General features: G+C 47.6%; 1 long non-coding RNA gene across 1 annotated transcript; it reads left to right on the forward strand.

The window, feature by feature from the left end:
• Positions 1 to 10,313: 10,313 nt before the first annotated feature.
• On the forward strand, positions 10,314 to 11,223 carry LOC122943201. The gene is made up of 4 exons (XR_006390842.1): positions 10,314 to 10,346; positions 10,713 to 10,768; positions 10,928 to 11,014; positions 11,119 to 11,223. It is a non-coding gene; the product is annotated as an uncharacterized LOC122943201 (long non-coding RNA).
• Positions 11,224 to 16,697: the final 5,474 nt, after the last annotated feature.

Consider the following 16,697-nt stretch of genomic DNA (forward strand, 5'->3'; position numbering starts at 1 on the left):
GTCAGTGGCCTATATGTCACTATATACAAGTTATAGGAATGAGGCCTGTAAAGCGATATCTTGTGCTGTATTATTGACAGCGCCACAGTTTTAGATATCAGGGTATTTGACATTTTATATTTTATTAGCAGAAATCATGTATGCAGTAATGACTAGAATGGTAACAAGGTTTTGCTTATGTAATATATTGCTTGGGTACCAAAATATCTCCCTCCGCCATTGAAGCCGGCATGTTTCAGGGTGATTAATGATCTGGCTTTTGTTCCTAGTGACTTTGTACTCTACATCACAGTGAACTGCTGCAGTAGATAAAATGGCTGCCTCCTCTGTGAGCGGGAGCTGTTAATAAATCCATATTCATCATAAGTGGGCACAGAACACAAATATCAAGCCTTGCGCGCTTCCTACTGACATTAGGCTTCACACCTAACGTCTTCACTTATGCTAATTTCCAGCGCACTTCAAGCCGTGACATTTCGAAGACAAACATTTTACTAAGACGCCTTTCACAAACAAATTCTTCACATATTACGTCTGGCGTAAACAGGCGCCATGTTTAGTACAGAGGCTGGTGCCTGGAGCGGGTTCTGCACCAAAAAAACTGCAGAATCTGCCTCCCATTGTTTTCAACGTGATGCCGCTCTTCACTCCATGCGACTGTGTTTTGTAGCCTTGACTGGGCGAAGAATAGATATGTCCTTTCCCGGTATGGTGTCCAGCTAGATGCCACTGGAACCCGGCGTGAGCTTGCGGTTAAGCTCCATTTAATGGGCCTAAACTGTAAGAGGGTCCACGGCATTCGTATTGAAAAAAGAAAAGAACAGTTACGGTCAGGGAATGCCTTTGCAAAATCTGCTGTGTGAATGAGCCCTAAGATGAAATTTCCTTATTTACACGGCCCCCAAGGAGAAAGAAATAAGCAAAAGTAGGAAATGACTAGAGTTCCTTGTCTAATAGGGAAACTGCTGTTGTTGCCAATGGCGACCAATCACAGCACAGCTTTAATTTCTTACTGTGCTCTTGAAAAATGAAAGCTGCCCTGTGATTGGTTGCTAAGAGCTTTACTCTGCAGCAGCCCAACAAATTTACTGTGATTTAAAGGGCTTCTGTCACCCCACTAAACAGTTTTTTTTTTTTTTGTTTACTTATAATCCCTTTACTGCGATTTATGCATACATAATCTAATTAATCATTTTGGTTCAGTAGATTGTGTTAAAAAGGTGCTTTTAAAATATGCAAATGACCTTGCTACCAGCAAGTAGGGCGGCTACTTGCTGGTAGCAGCCGCATCCTCCGATCCTAAAGACGCCCCCTCCTCATGTTGATTGACAGGGTGTCACGAGGGTGTCAAGAGCCACGTCTGACTCCGTTATACCCGGGGTCAGGAAGTCGCAGCGGGTGGTTGCGCGCTCTATGTCTAAAGATCACGTTGTTTCTTAGTGATTGTTTTCTGTGTTTGCCTTGCAATCCTTTTTGTCTCACTCAGGGATCCGTAGCTTCTCCTCCTCAGCTGTTTCTTGTCTGCCACTCCCAACCTCCTTATATTCTCCTCTCACACTTCTCTAGTTGCCAGTTATAGAGCTTCCTGCCTGGACATCTATACTGACCCACTGGAGCTGTGAATCCTGGTTGTTGTTCCAGAGTGCTACCCTCCGGATCCCTGTTGGGCTTTTTGTTGTCTCCTGTTGTCGCCCACCTGGGATTATATGTTTAGTCTGTATTGTCTGTCCTCCCCTTGGTGTTTTCCTTTAGAGCTAGTGGTGCGGACTAGTGTTCCCACCGCCCTGTTCACTATCTAGGGCTCATCTTAGGGAAAGCCAGGGTTTTAGGCACGTGATCGGCGTACGGGTGAGGAACCCGTCTAGGGACGTCAGGGCAGCCAGGTGCCAGCCGCAAGGTGAGTCAGGGGTCACCACCTTCCCTCTCACTTGGGCAGGGCCTTCCTCTTTCCCTCCCTCTGTGTCACGTATGTGATAGTCACGCCGATCGTGATACAGGGCCAGGGAACGGGATCGTTCTCTGCTGGCCCTGTTTGCATTCAAAATCTCGCACCTGCGCCGCACCTGTCTTCAATCAGCGCAGGCGCACTGAGAGGCGGAGGCTCGCTCGGCCGCTCCATCTTCAATGGGCCTGTGCCGGGTGTAGATGTGACGTCATCGGCGCAGGCGCATTGAGGATGGAGCGGCCGAGCAAGCGTCCGTCTCTCAGTGCGCCTGCGCCGACTGAATACCGTTACGGCACAGGCGCGAGATCTTGATAGCAGACAGGGCTAGCCGGAGGACGATCCCGTTCCCTGGCCCTGTCAATCAACATGCGGCGGGGGCGTCTTTAGGATCGGAGGATGCGGCTGCTACCAGCAAGTAGCCGCCCTACTTGCTGGTAGCAAGGTAATTTGCATATTTTAAAAGCACGGTTTTTAACACAATCTACTGAACCGAAATGATTAATTAGATTATGTATGCATAAATCGCAGTATAGGGATTATAAGTAAACAAAAAAAAAAAAAAAAACAGTTTAGTGGGGTGACAGAAGCCCTTTAAGCCAGAAACTGACATAAATTATAGAGCAAAACTATGGCAGAAATTTGTTTTTAGGTGCACGGACTTCTAGAAGATGTGCCAAATTTATTTAGGGGCCTGTACTATAAGGAAATTTGGCAAATCTTACTCCTGTGCATTTATTATTAAAGCTGTAGTATGAAACACCAGTCTCAGCAAATTCACCCATGACTTGTGATTTTCTTTCCATGTTGAAGGCTGGTGCTGAGACATCTAAAGCAGCTTTACAATGTGTGGTGTCCACCAAATATGTTTGTTTGCTTTATATGGGGGTCCAGTGGTGGTGGTGGTAAACTACAGTCACACAGGCTCTACAAATGTGATATTTCCAACTACAGAATTTTAGATCCGCAGAACACCAAGTCTGAAGAAGGGCATGGTTCTTGGAGGAACATCATGGTCGCTGCATTCTGGTATTCATTAGGAGTCACTGACCATTTGTCCCTACCGAGGACTTCTTCTGACATGTCTAAGTGACACGTCAGAAGATGTTAAAAGGTGAAGCTTCATTTTAGCCACACTTGCCAACTCTTCCAAAACGTTTGGGATGTTCCCAAAAAAAAAAAAGGCAACATCTCGGACTCCCAGAAGAGCTGTCAAATATCCCACACAGCTCAGGATCTCTGCTTTCTCCTGGAAAGAATGCCTTCATGAGCTCTAACTATATTTGGCACCAGGATGCCGCGTCATTAGACCCATAGAGGCAGGGGCGTAGCTAGAACTGACTGGGCCCCACAGCAAATTTTTGTACTGGGCCCCTCCCAAACTTAATGGACGCACTCATACACACACTCGCCACATACATGGACGCACTCATACACGCACTCGCCACATACATGGACGCACTCATACACGCATTCACAACATACATGGACGCACTCACCACATACATGGACGCACTCATACACGCACTCACTACATACATGGACGCACTCATACACGCATTCACCACATACATGGATGCACTCATACACGTACTCACCATATACATGGACGCACTCATACAGGCACTCACCATATACATGGACGCACGCATACACGTACTCACTCATACAGGCACTCACCATATACATGGACGCACTCATACACGCATTCACCACATACATGGACGCACTCATACAGGCACTCACCACATACATGGACGCACTCATAAAGGCACTCACAACATACATGGACTCACTCATACAGGCACTCACCACATACATGGATGCACTCACCACATACATGGACGCACTCATACACGCACTCACCACATAAATGGACGCACTCATACAGGAACTCACTACATACATGGACGCACGTATACAGGCACTCACCACATACATGGAGGCACTCATACACTCACCACATACATGGACGCACTAATACAGGCACTCACTACATACATGGACGCACTCATAAAGGCACTCACTACATACATGGACGCACTCGTACAGGCACTCACCACATATATGGACGCACTCATACAGGCACTCACTACATACATGGACGCACTCATAAAGGCACTCACCACATATATGGACGCACTCATACAGGCACTCACTACATACATGGACGCACTCATACAGGCACTCACCACATATATGGACGCACTCATACAGGCACTCACTACATACATGGACAGACTCACATACGCACTCACTACATATATGGACATATATACTGTATATATATATATATATATATATATACACATATATATACACACACACATTACATACACATGAACTTACAAGTAGTTATACACCTATTTCTACAGACAGACACTATTTCTACAGACAGACACTTACCTTTCCTGTAGACAGCTGATGTCTGGTCCTCACAGGCAGCCTGGAGAAGTAGGTGCCATCACCCCTCTGTGCCATCCAGTGACAGCAGTAGTAGTGACTAGTGAGTCACTGATTATGAGCCGGTTCCTCTCTGGCCCACCGCCCTCAGACTAGTTCAGTTTTGGGCGGGACCAGTCTCCCTCCATAGTCCCACTCCCAGTCCCTCCTCCCCACAGCAGCACAGGTAACAACCCCCCCCCCCGGCCTGGCCCCGCCCCCTCCACCGCCTGAGTCCGCCTCCTACTAACTAGAGGGACTGGGTGGGAGGACTCAGGAGGCGGACTCAGGCGGTGGAGGGGGCGGGGAAATTCATTCCTTTCCTGCACTGCGGTCTGCGGGCGGCGCTGGTGCCAGCCTGGCTCCGCCTCCGCTACGCTCCCGTTCCGGCCCCCTCCACCGCATCCGCCAGCCTACCTCATGTTCTCAAGATCGAGCCGCGGACCGCCCGCGCCCCGCCCACTACACTGGGCGGGCGGTCGGCCCTGGCTGCTGACTGCCTGTGAGTGCTGTAATGTATTAAAAAAAATAAAAAATTATGCGGTCCGGACGGGCGGGCCCCCAGTCGCGTAGGGCCCCATAGCCACTGCTATGGTTGCTATGGCGATCCCTACGCCACTGCATAGAGGGGCAAACTGTCCTTAGACCTTACAGGGAATTTTCCTGGTTGGCCGATGCCCAAGGGGACTTCCTCAGCCCTCCTCACTGTGGCAAGCAAAGTACCTAACGATCTTATCCTCTCAGCATTAATTAATGCTAGAAGCATCAGGTACTTGGCCGGCAGCTGCAAGTGCCCTCCCAAATTAAACTGTATTACCATCCTCAAGATAGTGATGCTGTTCAATACTGCTGTGGGGACGACAGTATTTTGTGCTGCACTGTGGTATTTGGTTTTGCTGGGGCTGTATCTTGCTGTCCCCACCTACTTCACTTGTCCCCGCCTGTGTTGTTCATCCGCCTTCTGTCAATCAGAACCTACCTACAAATTGGGGGCCACTTTTAGTTTTATTTTTCCAGGGCCACTTTAAGTTTCAGCTCCACACCTTGACCCACTACTTCAGACATAGTTGCTAACAGTCCCGAAATTGCCGTTTTACTGGCTAGGGCAGCGCTAAATCCCGCCCATCAGTGCCGGTGACTTCACCGGGGTTCCTGGCAGCCCCATGGAGAGCCCCAGTACGTCACCGGATCTCCAAAAAATGCCTTTGCCCTGCGCGATTTAGCACAGGGCAAAGGAGAGCATCGGAGCATGAACTGCTCCGATGCTCCTGTCAGGGGGGCTGCCGGGGTGAAAATGGAGGTATGTCCGGGTTCCGCTCTGAACCCGGACAACCCCTTTAAGTATGTTCAAAATAAGTATGGGTTGAACATTCTGGGAAAGGGGTGGGTCCTCTGAAAAAGGGGTGGGTCCTTGCTCTAAAAATGCACATTTCGCTTGCCACAATCAATCCCTCCTCGGCTATGAAAAGTTGGCAAGTATGATTTTAACCCATTATAATCCTGGTTCTTATGGTCAAACCATGAAAATCTTGAGGGATATATACGCTAAAGGAAAGTCATTTTGCACCCCATCTACTACAGAACAGCATTATAGGTATCTCAGAGGAAACTTTTCACATGAGATACGTTTCCGATATATACACCAATCCATGGTTGAGGTTCTGCAGCAGCTGAGGTGTCAATTCTAAGTAAAAACATATCCTTATGGTCACCATACAAACTAATTTACAGAAGGCGGTGACGTATCCTAGAGAACATTGTGATGACTCTAGTGCTCCTGACATGGTGGCCAAAATAGGGTCATCCTGCAGTAACGTAGTCAATGAAGGTCACTGGGTAAATCCTGCTCTCGTGTCATCGGCCTTCACAGCCTCTATTTCTGTACCGTGTGACTCTCCAGAGAAGAAAGGTGTTTTGAAATGAAAAACAGGGGCGTAGATAAGGGAGGGGGGGGGGGGTAGGGGGCTTCAAACCCCCCCCAGAGTGTCTGTCCTCCTAATAACCTGCCAGAGAACGGCCCGGGCGTGCCGCTGCCTGCAATAGCGGCGCCGGCAGTGCGGCACACAGAGAGGTGATAGAGGCTGCAGGGCGGGCAGCATAGGCGTGCGCATGGGGTGTGCCGGGTGTACCTGGGCACACCCTAATCACACCCTTGTGCTCCGCCTCCTGCACTGCCACCTGCCAGCCCCGCACTAGTGTTCGACCGGGCCGGCGACCGCACAGATGGTAACTATGACACAAAGACACATACTGTAGACAGTGTATTCAGTCCACCCCCACTGCTCCGCCTCCGTGACTCCGTCTCCCGGCGGCCGGCCACGTGACGTCACTCACTCCGACGTCACGCGCCTGCTCCGCCTTCATTAATAAAGTGGGAGGAGCATGCGCCTGTGGTGTGACGTAGTGAGTGACGTCACGTTACGCTGCCGCCGGCCACCTAGTTTAAGTGTTTGAAGAGAGGGAGCTAGCCTGCCTGCCCGCCCACTCGCCCAGTGCCTAAGCATCTGGAGTCCTGACCGTCCCAGTCCCAGTAAGTTAGTGATAGATTATTAGATAGTAGTAGTACATATACTTTGCACAAGTAGCTCACTTAGTCACTTACATAAGGAACGGCGGGTCCGTCTTACAATAGGGACACTGTCAGGGACACTGTTATGGGGGGGGGGGGGGGGGAGATATCTGTGGATGTTAATGATGACTCCTATAATCTGAGAAAGCTGAACCCCCCCAGGAAAAAATATTATTTACGGCCCTGATGACAAATGTTACCTAACAGTCTCAGAGGACGCTGACATTTTAGCATGACTGCACACAATATCCTCAGGAAATAAAATAAAAAATAATTGTTTTTTTCTATGTGTAAATAATTTTATTTTTAAGGGTATTTTAAGGATATATATCTTGGAGTTACATCACTCCAAATGAATAATTATAAAGATTTCTCTAAATATCTGACAAATAATATACATATATATCCATATACATATTGTAATGAAATAGTAACATCATTGATACATGATCAATAAAAAAAAGGACAAACAAGGAAAGAGTAGGGAAGGAGGGAGGGAGGAGGGAAGGATAGGTAAAGGAGAAGATAATGGTTACCAGTCAAAATAGCTATTTAGTAAACCTTTTAGAGAATGATCTAAGTACAGACCTCTAAGGAGTATAGAAACAGAGAATAGTCTGTTTAGTCTCGACTCAAAATAAACACAAATAAACAATTAAACACAGTCCTCTAAGAACATATTTGTCTTTTCTGGTGTCAGGTATGTAGTCCATTTTTCCCATGTTTCCTCAAATCTTTGCACATTTTGGGCTAGAGTCCACCTCAATTTTTCAAAACTCTGTACTTTCTTGACCTCCAGAAACCAATCTTTCAGCGTTGGAGGTTCTTTCTGCAACCACTTCCTCGGTATTAGTATCTTGGCCGCATTGAGGAAAAGAATACATAACTCTGACTTGATTTCCACGTGTTTTTTTCTATGACGTTCACCCCTCCCCCCACGCCAGAGATTTGAAGAGATGGGTCTACGATCAGATCTGCGTCCCTGAGACAGATGTCAGATTAATTACAGTGTCAGAAACATCCAGGCTCTTCGCACTGATAATGAAATCACTGTCCACGTTATTAAGGCCTCATGCACACGACCGTTTTTGTTTGCCGTTTTCCGTGATTTTCTTTTGACCCATTGACTTTTTAATGGGTCCGTTGAAAACTCGGAAAATGCACCGTTTGTCATCCGCGTCCGTGATCCGTGTTTCCTGTCCATCAAAAAAATAAGACCTGTCCTATTTTTTTGACGGACAACGGTTCACGGACCCATTCAAGTCAATGGGTCCGTGAAAAAACACGGAGGCACACAAGATTGTCATCCGCGTCCGTGATCCGTGTCCGTAGGCTACTTTAGCACAGACGGATCCGCAGATCTATCTGCATACAGCTTTTTCAGAGTTTTACTCATTCTGTTGTGATATGGTACACATGTATAAAAGTAGAATTTCTTCTCTATTCAGTAGACTTGAAAAGCCAGTAACATCTCAGCAACATAGGCATAAATTTTGGAAATACGGAGGACCAATCAGATCCAGGCATGTATGGAGGTTGAAGCACCAATCACATCGCAGAAGCTACTGAGGACCAATCAGATTCAAGTATATAAGATGATGTCACAATGAAGGGAGAACCAATGAAATGAAATAAACTAGCGAGGACCAATAAGATTGCGGAAGGTGTGATGATGTCACAGAAGCTAGTGACATCACCGAGTTCTGAGCCTTAGAAAACCACTGCCTGACATTATCTCAGCCAGATTTTCTCTGGATATAGAGAGAGACAGATCGGCTTGTGCTTTTGCTTAGCAAATCCTTGCTTTCGCTTAGCGAATAATTGACTTTGCGCCATGGAGATCCGGGGTTTGGCATTCTTGCTTTTCCTCTGGGTCATATGGACGCTATCGGGCCTCTGTGCCCTGATTGCCTTGACTGTCATCCCAGGCCATGTAAAATATCCTTACATCAGGTAAGAGGGGACGGGGCGGGATTCCTCTGTAGTATTATTACTGTTATTACCGTATTATCCGTTTATTCCTGGAAAGTTATTACATTATTATTAGTGGATTATTAATAAGCGCCATCTAATAATTGTTAGTATAGAAAACATCACATTTGGGGGTGGGGGAATCTATGAAGACTGAGGTTTCATGCCCCGGCCCTCATCTAATCTGCACTGGAGTGAGATGCACAAGCCTCATAATAAATTAGGAGCGTTTCTGACCCCCATGCACAAAAAAAAATTCAAATTAAAATTGCACCAACTATTTCAGGTGGAAATTTGCCAGTTTGCAGAGGCCCGCCCCCTCCTGCTAAACCCACCTAAACCACACCCACTTTTTGGAAATGGCTTAAGAGTGCAAAAAGCAACTTTTTGTAGAAAATGTCTCTTCCTTAATCATTTTTTAGAGTTGCAATCTCACTGGTTGCTATGAGCAACGGCTCCATAATATCTTCCCCATTGTTGTTTGTCTTCTATTTGTGTCTGGACATTAGATCATATTATGGAGGATGATTACAATGGAAGGAAATAAAGGCTCCTCTGCTATTAGAAGACATAACACAATCCTGCTGCCGTTTGTGTCCTAATAACACCCAATATTTTGCTTTCTTTCTCAGTGACACGGGACGAGCATTCCCCGAATCGGTGGTCTTTACAGTGGTCTTCTTAATATCTGCCATTTTTGGTAAGTGGATTTAGAGAGACAACATCATGAGGAGATCAGCGGCTCCAGCCTCAGTGATGACGTTATCTCCCTAAGCACTATTCACTACTGAGCGGCGGCCATCACTGGAGATTATAATCATTACTGAGTCCTGGAGGTTATCAGAAGTGTCTATGGACGTTCCCGGCTGATCCCATGTATTGTCTATTTCAGGAGCTGGCAACGCTTCCATCATGTACCGGTTCATGATCATCCGGTCTGAACAATCAGAGAGGCGACATATCATCTGCCAGAGAACCCTCTATGTCGTTGCATGGATGGGCTGCATTGGGACCATTGTGACCGCCATAGTTTCGGTAAGTTTATATACTGATGTCTCAGGACTAGTAATACAGAGGGGACATAACTTGAAGTCAAGAGATGTGTATAAATACAATGACGCGCCCTGGTGACTATTCTTATGTATTACTGCCCCTGTATAATTACACCACCTGCGGCCTCTGCTGTTCTGTATTCTCAGATCTTCAGGATGTCCATATTGATGACATTTATTCCTCTGCTTTTGTTCTAGATGAGGATGAGTCCTACAGTCCACAGGATCGGCGCAGGACCGGCATTTGTCTTTTGTGCCGTTTACAACCTAGGTCAAGCTGTATGCCTGTACAAGAAATCCTTCAGCAGTCGCCGCCTATGCCACATTAGATTAGCATCAACCTTTGTGCCCATTGTGGCCCTGCTGACCTGTATCCTCTTATAGCTGACTGGTACAGTGCCATGTTGTGTGCTGGATACACTTACACATACGTACTTACCATCATTGCTGCCGTTAGTAAATTTGGGTCAAGCTACCCACCCCCTTAAATTGTCAGGTCACGCTCACTCATTGGTGGAGTTAACTAAGCCCCACCCATTTTCGTCCCAGGACAACCCAAATTTACAGAGAGATTGTCTCTGAAAATTTGGAAACATTTTGGCAAATTTGTGACTGTTGGCAACTAAGATTATTCACTTCCTCTGACCCCATTGTAGCACAGATCAGACATCACAGTATAGAAAACACTATATTAATAGAATGAATTCTGTTACTTGTCCTTAACACGTCCTTCCAGTTTCTGTGTGTATGACCATCGGCTTCTTCCAGCTATGTACTGGCCGATGTGAAGAGGTGAGTTCATGCAACTTTTCACCGTCTTGTATAATCTACATCTTTCCTGTGTAACAGTAATATAGAAGATCCTATCTCACCTCCATCTTCCCATCTCACTCCATATAGAGTCCCTGGTGAGTACCGCCAGGCACTAATCCTCTATTCTGTCTTCTGCAGATCTACACCAGGACAGGCATGGTGGCCGAGTGGACTGGATTCCTTGGCCTGATAATACACCAACTAACGAACTATACAGATTTCCAGGTGAGTAGATGCTGTGTGAAGGTCTAATGTGCTCCAGAAACATTTCAGAGAAGTAATATATTATATAGAGCTGTTTTATAATTAACGGTCTTCTTTTTTCTCAGCGTTTGTCTTTAACGTTGTCCCGAGAAGGTGTCTCCATTGGCCTGAGAGAAAAGACCCAGGACCCTGAAAACCCCCAATAAGATCCAAGGGGTGGAGCGCCAAGACAACTGAAACCATCATGAGATTGCTGGACATGAATTTTCTGGATCAAGAGGCAGATTCCAGGCTTGGTCTCTGTCCTCAATACTGGATGTGACATTTTACCGGACTTTCCTAATACCGGATTTGATATTTACCGGATTTTCTGGATTCAACATCTAGCAGAATTTCCAAATACTGGATGTGACAATTACCCGGACTTTCCATAGCTACCTCATCTCAAATGATGGCTTTTACCCCCTTGCCCAGGGGAAGGGCAGTCCTTCAGCCATGGTTCCCTGGAGGTTTCCCCCACTAGGGGGTTTTTCCTCTCCTGAGTGTTGAAGGATGAGTTGGGGGTTCACCATCATCAGGGCCATTTCAAAACCACTGGCCTGTTAATAAATGAGTCAATACATGAGGTAGCTAAAAATGTGTCCGAGCCTCTTTATTGTAGGGAATGTATTGTAACTAATGTTACCCAATAAAGAGCGGGGAACATCATAGGGGTGATCAGACCAAGCTCTGGAAGGTGGTATTTACAAACAAATCAAGTGTGAACGAATTTCATAAGCGGAAATTCGCTCATCTCTAGTGGTATTAGGAGAACCAAATACTTTGAATATCACAATTACAACTGCCTTTATAGGCACATAATAAATAAATGGTGGAGAAGACAGAAGGACCATTTGGCAATATAGGTATATAACACTCGTCAGTGGCCCATATGTCACAATATACAAGTTATAGGAATGAGGCCTGTAAAGCGATATCTTGTGCTGTATTATGGACAGCGTCACAGTTTTAGATATCAGGGTATTTGACATTTTATATTTTATTAGCAGAAATCATGTATGCAGTAATGACTAGAATGGTAACAAGGTTTTGCTTATGTAATATATTGCTTGGGTACCAAAATATCTCCCTCCGCCATTGAAGCCGGCATGTTTCAGGGTGATTAATGATCTGGCTTTTGTTCCTAGTGACTTTGTACTCTACATCACAGTGAACTGCTGCAGTAGATAAAATGGCTGCCTCCTCTGTGAGCGGGAGCTGTTAATAAATCCATATTCATCATAAGTGGGCACAGAACACAAATATCAAGCCTTGCGCGCTTCCTACTGACATTAGGCTTCACACCTAACGTCTTCACTTATGCTAATTGCCAGCACACTTCAAGCCGTGACATTTCGAAAACAAACGTTTTACTAAGACGCCTTTCACAAACAAATTCTTCACATATTACGTCTGGCGTAAACAGGCGCCATGTTTAGTACAGAGGCTGGTGCCTGGAGCGGGTTCTGCCCCCAAAAAACTGCAGAATCTGCCTCCCATTGTTTTCAACGTGATGCCGCTCTTCACTCCATGCGACTGTGTTTTATAGCCTTGACTGGGCGAAGAATGGATATGTCCTTTCCCGGTATGGTGTCCAGCTAGATGCCACTGGAACCCGGCGTGAGCTTGCGGTTAAGCTCCATTTAATGGGCCTAAACTGTGAGAGGGTCCACGGCATTCGTATTGAAAAAAAAATAGAACAGTTACAGTCAGGGAATGCCTTTGCAAAATCTGCTGTGTGAATGAGCCCTAAGATGAAATTTCCTTATTTACATGGCCCCCAAGGGGAAAGAAATAAGCAAAAGTAGGAAATGACTAGAGTTCCTTGTCTAATAGGGAAACTGCTGTTGTTGCCAATAGCGACCAATCACAGCACAGCTTTCATTTCTTACTGTGCTCTTGAAAAATGAAAGCTGCCCTGTGATTGGTTGCTAAGAGCTTTACTCTGCAGCAGCCCAACAAATTTACTGTGATTTAAGCCAGAAACTGACATAAATTATAGAGCAAAACTATGGCAGAAATTAGTTTTTTAGGTGCACGGACTTCTAGAAGATGTGCCAAATTTATTTAGGGGCCTGCACTATAAGTAAATTTGGCAAATCTTACTCCTGTGCATTTATTATTAAAGCTGTAGTATGAAACACCAGTCTCAGTAAATTCACCCATGACTTGTGATTTTCTTTCCATGTTAAAGGCTGGTGCTGAGACATCTAAAGCAGCTTTACAATGTGTGGTGCCCACCAAATATGTTTGTTTGCTTTATTTGGGGGTCCGGTGGTGGTGGTGGTAAACTACAGTCACACAGGCTCTACAAATGTGATATTTCCAACTACAGAATTTTAGATCTGCAAATCACTAAGTCTGAAGAAGGGCATGGTTCTTGGAGGAACATCATGGTCGCTGCATTCTGGTATTCATTAGGAGTGACTGACCATTTGTCCCTATCGAGGACCTCTTCTGACATGTCTAAGTGACACGTCAGAAGATGTTAAAAGGTGAAGCTTCATTTTAGCCACACTTGCCAACTCTTCCAAAACGTTCGGGACGTTCCCAAAAAAAAATAAAAGGCAACATCTCGGACTCCCAGAAGAGCTGTCAAATATCCCACACAGCTCAGGATCTCTGCTTTCTCCTGGAAAGAATGCCTTCATGAGCTCTAACTATATTTGGCCCCAGGATGCCGCGTCATTAGACCCATAGAGGGGCAAACTGTCCTTAGACCTTACAGGGAATTTTCCTGGTTGGCCGATGCCCAAGGGGGCTTCCTCAGCCCTCCTCACTGTGGCAAGCAAAGTACCTAACGATCTTATCCTCTCAGCATTAATTAATGCTAGAAGCATCAGGTACTTGGCCGGCAGCTGCAAGTGCCCTCCCAAATTAAACTGTATTACCATCCTCAAAATGGTGATGCTGTTCATAACTGCTGTGGGGACGACAGTATTTTGTGCTGCACTGTGGTATTTGGTTTTGCAGGGGCTGTATCTTGCTGTCCCCACCTACTTCACTTGTCCCCGCCTGTGTTGTTCATCCGCCTTCTGTCAATCAGAACCTACCTACAACCTGGGGGCCACTTTTATTTTTATTTTTCCAGGGCCACTTTAAGTTCCAGCTCCACACCTTGACCCACTACTTCAGACATAGTTGCTAACAGTCCCGAAATTGCAGTTTTACAGGCTAGGGCAGCGCTAAATCCCGCCCATCAGTGCCGGTGACTTCACCGGGGTTCCTGGCAGCCCCATGGAGAGCCCCAGTACATCACCGGATCTCCAAAAAATGCCTTTGCCCCAGGGGCGTAGCTAGAAATGACTGGGCCCCATAGCAAAAAAAATTATGGGCCCCCCCTCCCGGATCTCCCACCCCCACATACCTATCGGACCTCCCACCCCTTCCAGAGCTCCCACCCAAACACCCCTCCAGGACCTCCCACCCGAACATCCCCCTAAGTGTCGTCCACAGATCCCCCCCCCTAAGTGTCGTCCAATAGATCCCCCCTTCAGTGTCGTCCACAGACCCCCCCTTCAGTGTCGTCCACAGACCCCCCCTTCAGTGTCGTCCACAGATCCCCCTTCAGTGTCGTCCACAGATCCCTTCTTCAGTGTCCTCCACAGATCCCCCCCTTCAGTGTCCTCCACAGATCCCCCCCTTCAGTGTCCTCCACAGATCCCCCCCTTCAGTGTCCTCCACAGATCCCCCCCTAAGTGTCCTCCACAGATCCCCCCTAAGTGTCCTCCACAGATCCCCCCCTAAGTGTCCTCCACAGATCCCCCCCTAAGTGTCCTCCACAGATCCCCCCCTAAGTGTCCTCCACAGATCCCCCCTAAGTGTCCTCCACAGATCCCCCCCTAAGTGTCCTCCACAGAGCCCCCCCTAAGTGTCCTCCACAGATCCCCCCCTAAGTGTCCTCCACAGATCCCCCCCTAAGTGTCCTCCACAGATCTTCCCTTCAGTGTCCTCCACAGATCCCCCCTTCAGTGTCCTCCACAGATCCCCCCTTCAGTGTCCTCCACAGATCCCCCCCCTAAGTGTCGTCCAATAGATCCCCCCCTTCAGTGTCCTCCACAGACCCCCCCTTCAGTGTCCTCCACAGACTCCCCCTTCAGTGTCCTCCACAGACTCCCCCTTCAGTGTCCTCCACAGACTCCCCCTTCAGTGTCCTCCACAGACCCCCCCTTCAGTGTCATCCACAGACCCCCCCTTCAGTGTCATCCACAGACCCCCCCTTCAGTGTCGTCCACAGACCCCCCCTTCAGTGTCGTCCACAGACCCCCCCTTCAGTGTCCTCCACAGATCCCCCCCCCTTCAGTGTCCTCCACAGATCCCCCCCCCCTTCAGTGTCCTCCACAGATCCCCCCCCCCCTTCAGTGTTCTCCACAGATCCCCCCCCTTCAGTGTCCTCCACAGATCCCCCCTTCATTTTCCTCCACAGATCCCCCCCCTTCAGTGTCCTCCACAGATTCCCTCCCCCCCACCATCACCACTACCAAGAGCCGCTTCCTACCTAATTTATTAACTGCACTTACTTGCCTCTGTGGAAATTGAAGAGAAGCGCCGTAATCTCGCACAGGCGCACTGGCAGAGGCCAGGAAGACGGTGCATGCGCACTTCGATGCCTCTGCCGACTGCCAGTGCGCCTGTGCGAGATTACGGCGCTTCTCTTCAATTTCCACAGAGGCAAGTGCAGTGCGGTCTGCGGCGCTGGTGCCAGCCTGTCTCCGCCTCCGCTACGCCCCCGTTCCGGCCCCCTCCACCGCGTCCGCCTACCTCATGTTCCGGCAGTGCCACTCACTGTCCTCTCCTGTCTCCTCCTTCCTTAGCTTCCGCCTTCCCCCCAGCCAGGCCCGAGCCGCGGACCGCCCGCGCCCCGCCCACTACACTGGGCGGGCGGTCGGGCCTGGCTGCTGGCTGCCGCAGCCTGTATATTAATAAAAAATAAAAAAAAATTATGCGGTCCGGACGGGCCCCCAGTGGCGTAGGGCCCCATAGCCACTGCTATGGTTGCTATGGCGACGCCACTGCTTTGCCCTGCGCGATTTAGCACAGGGCAAAGGAGAGCATCGGAGCATGAACTGCTCCGATGCTCCTGTCAGGGGGGCTGCCGGGGTGAAAATGGAGGTATGTCCGGGTTCCGCTCTGAACCCGGACAACCCCTTTAAGTATGTTCAAAATAAGTATGGGTTGAACATTCTGGGAAAGGGGTGGGTCCTCTGAAAAAGGGGTGGGTCCTTGCTCTAAAAATCCACATTTCGCTCGCCACAATCAATCCCTCCACGGCTATGAAAAGTTGGCAAGTATGATTTTAACCCATTATAATCCTGGTTCTTATGGTCAAACCATGAAAATCTTGAGGGATATCTACGCTAAAGGAAAGTCATTTTGCACCCCATCTACTACAGAACAGCATTATAGGTATCTCAGAGGAAACTTTTCACATGAGATACGTGTCCGATATATACACCAATCCATGGTTGAGGTTCTGCAGCAGCTGAGGTGTCAATTCTAAGTAAAAACATATCCCTATGGTCACCATACAAACTAATTTACAGAAGGCGGTGCCGTATCCTAGAGAACATTGTGATGACTCTAGTGCTCCTGACATGGTGGCCAAAATAGGTTCATCCTGCAGTAACGTAGTCAATGAAGGTCACTGGGTAAATCCTGCTCTCGT

Source organism: Bufo gargarizans, chromosome 7 (genome assembly GCF_014858855.1).
Source record: "Bufo gargarizans isolate SCDJY-AF-19 chromosome 7, ASM1485885v1, whole genome shotgun sequence".
Taxonomy (NCBI): Eukaryota; Metazoa; Chordata; class Amphibia; order Anura; family Bufonidae; genus Bufo; species Bufo gargarizans.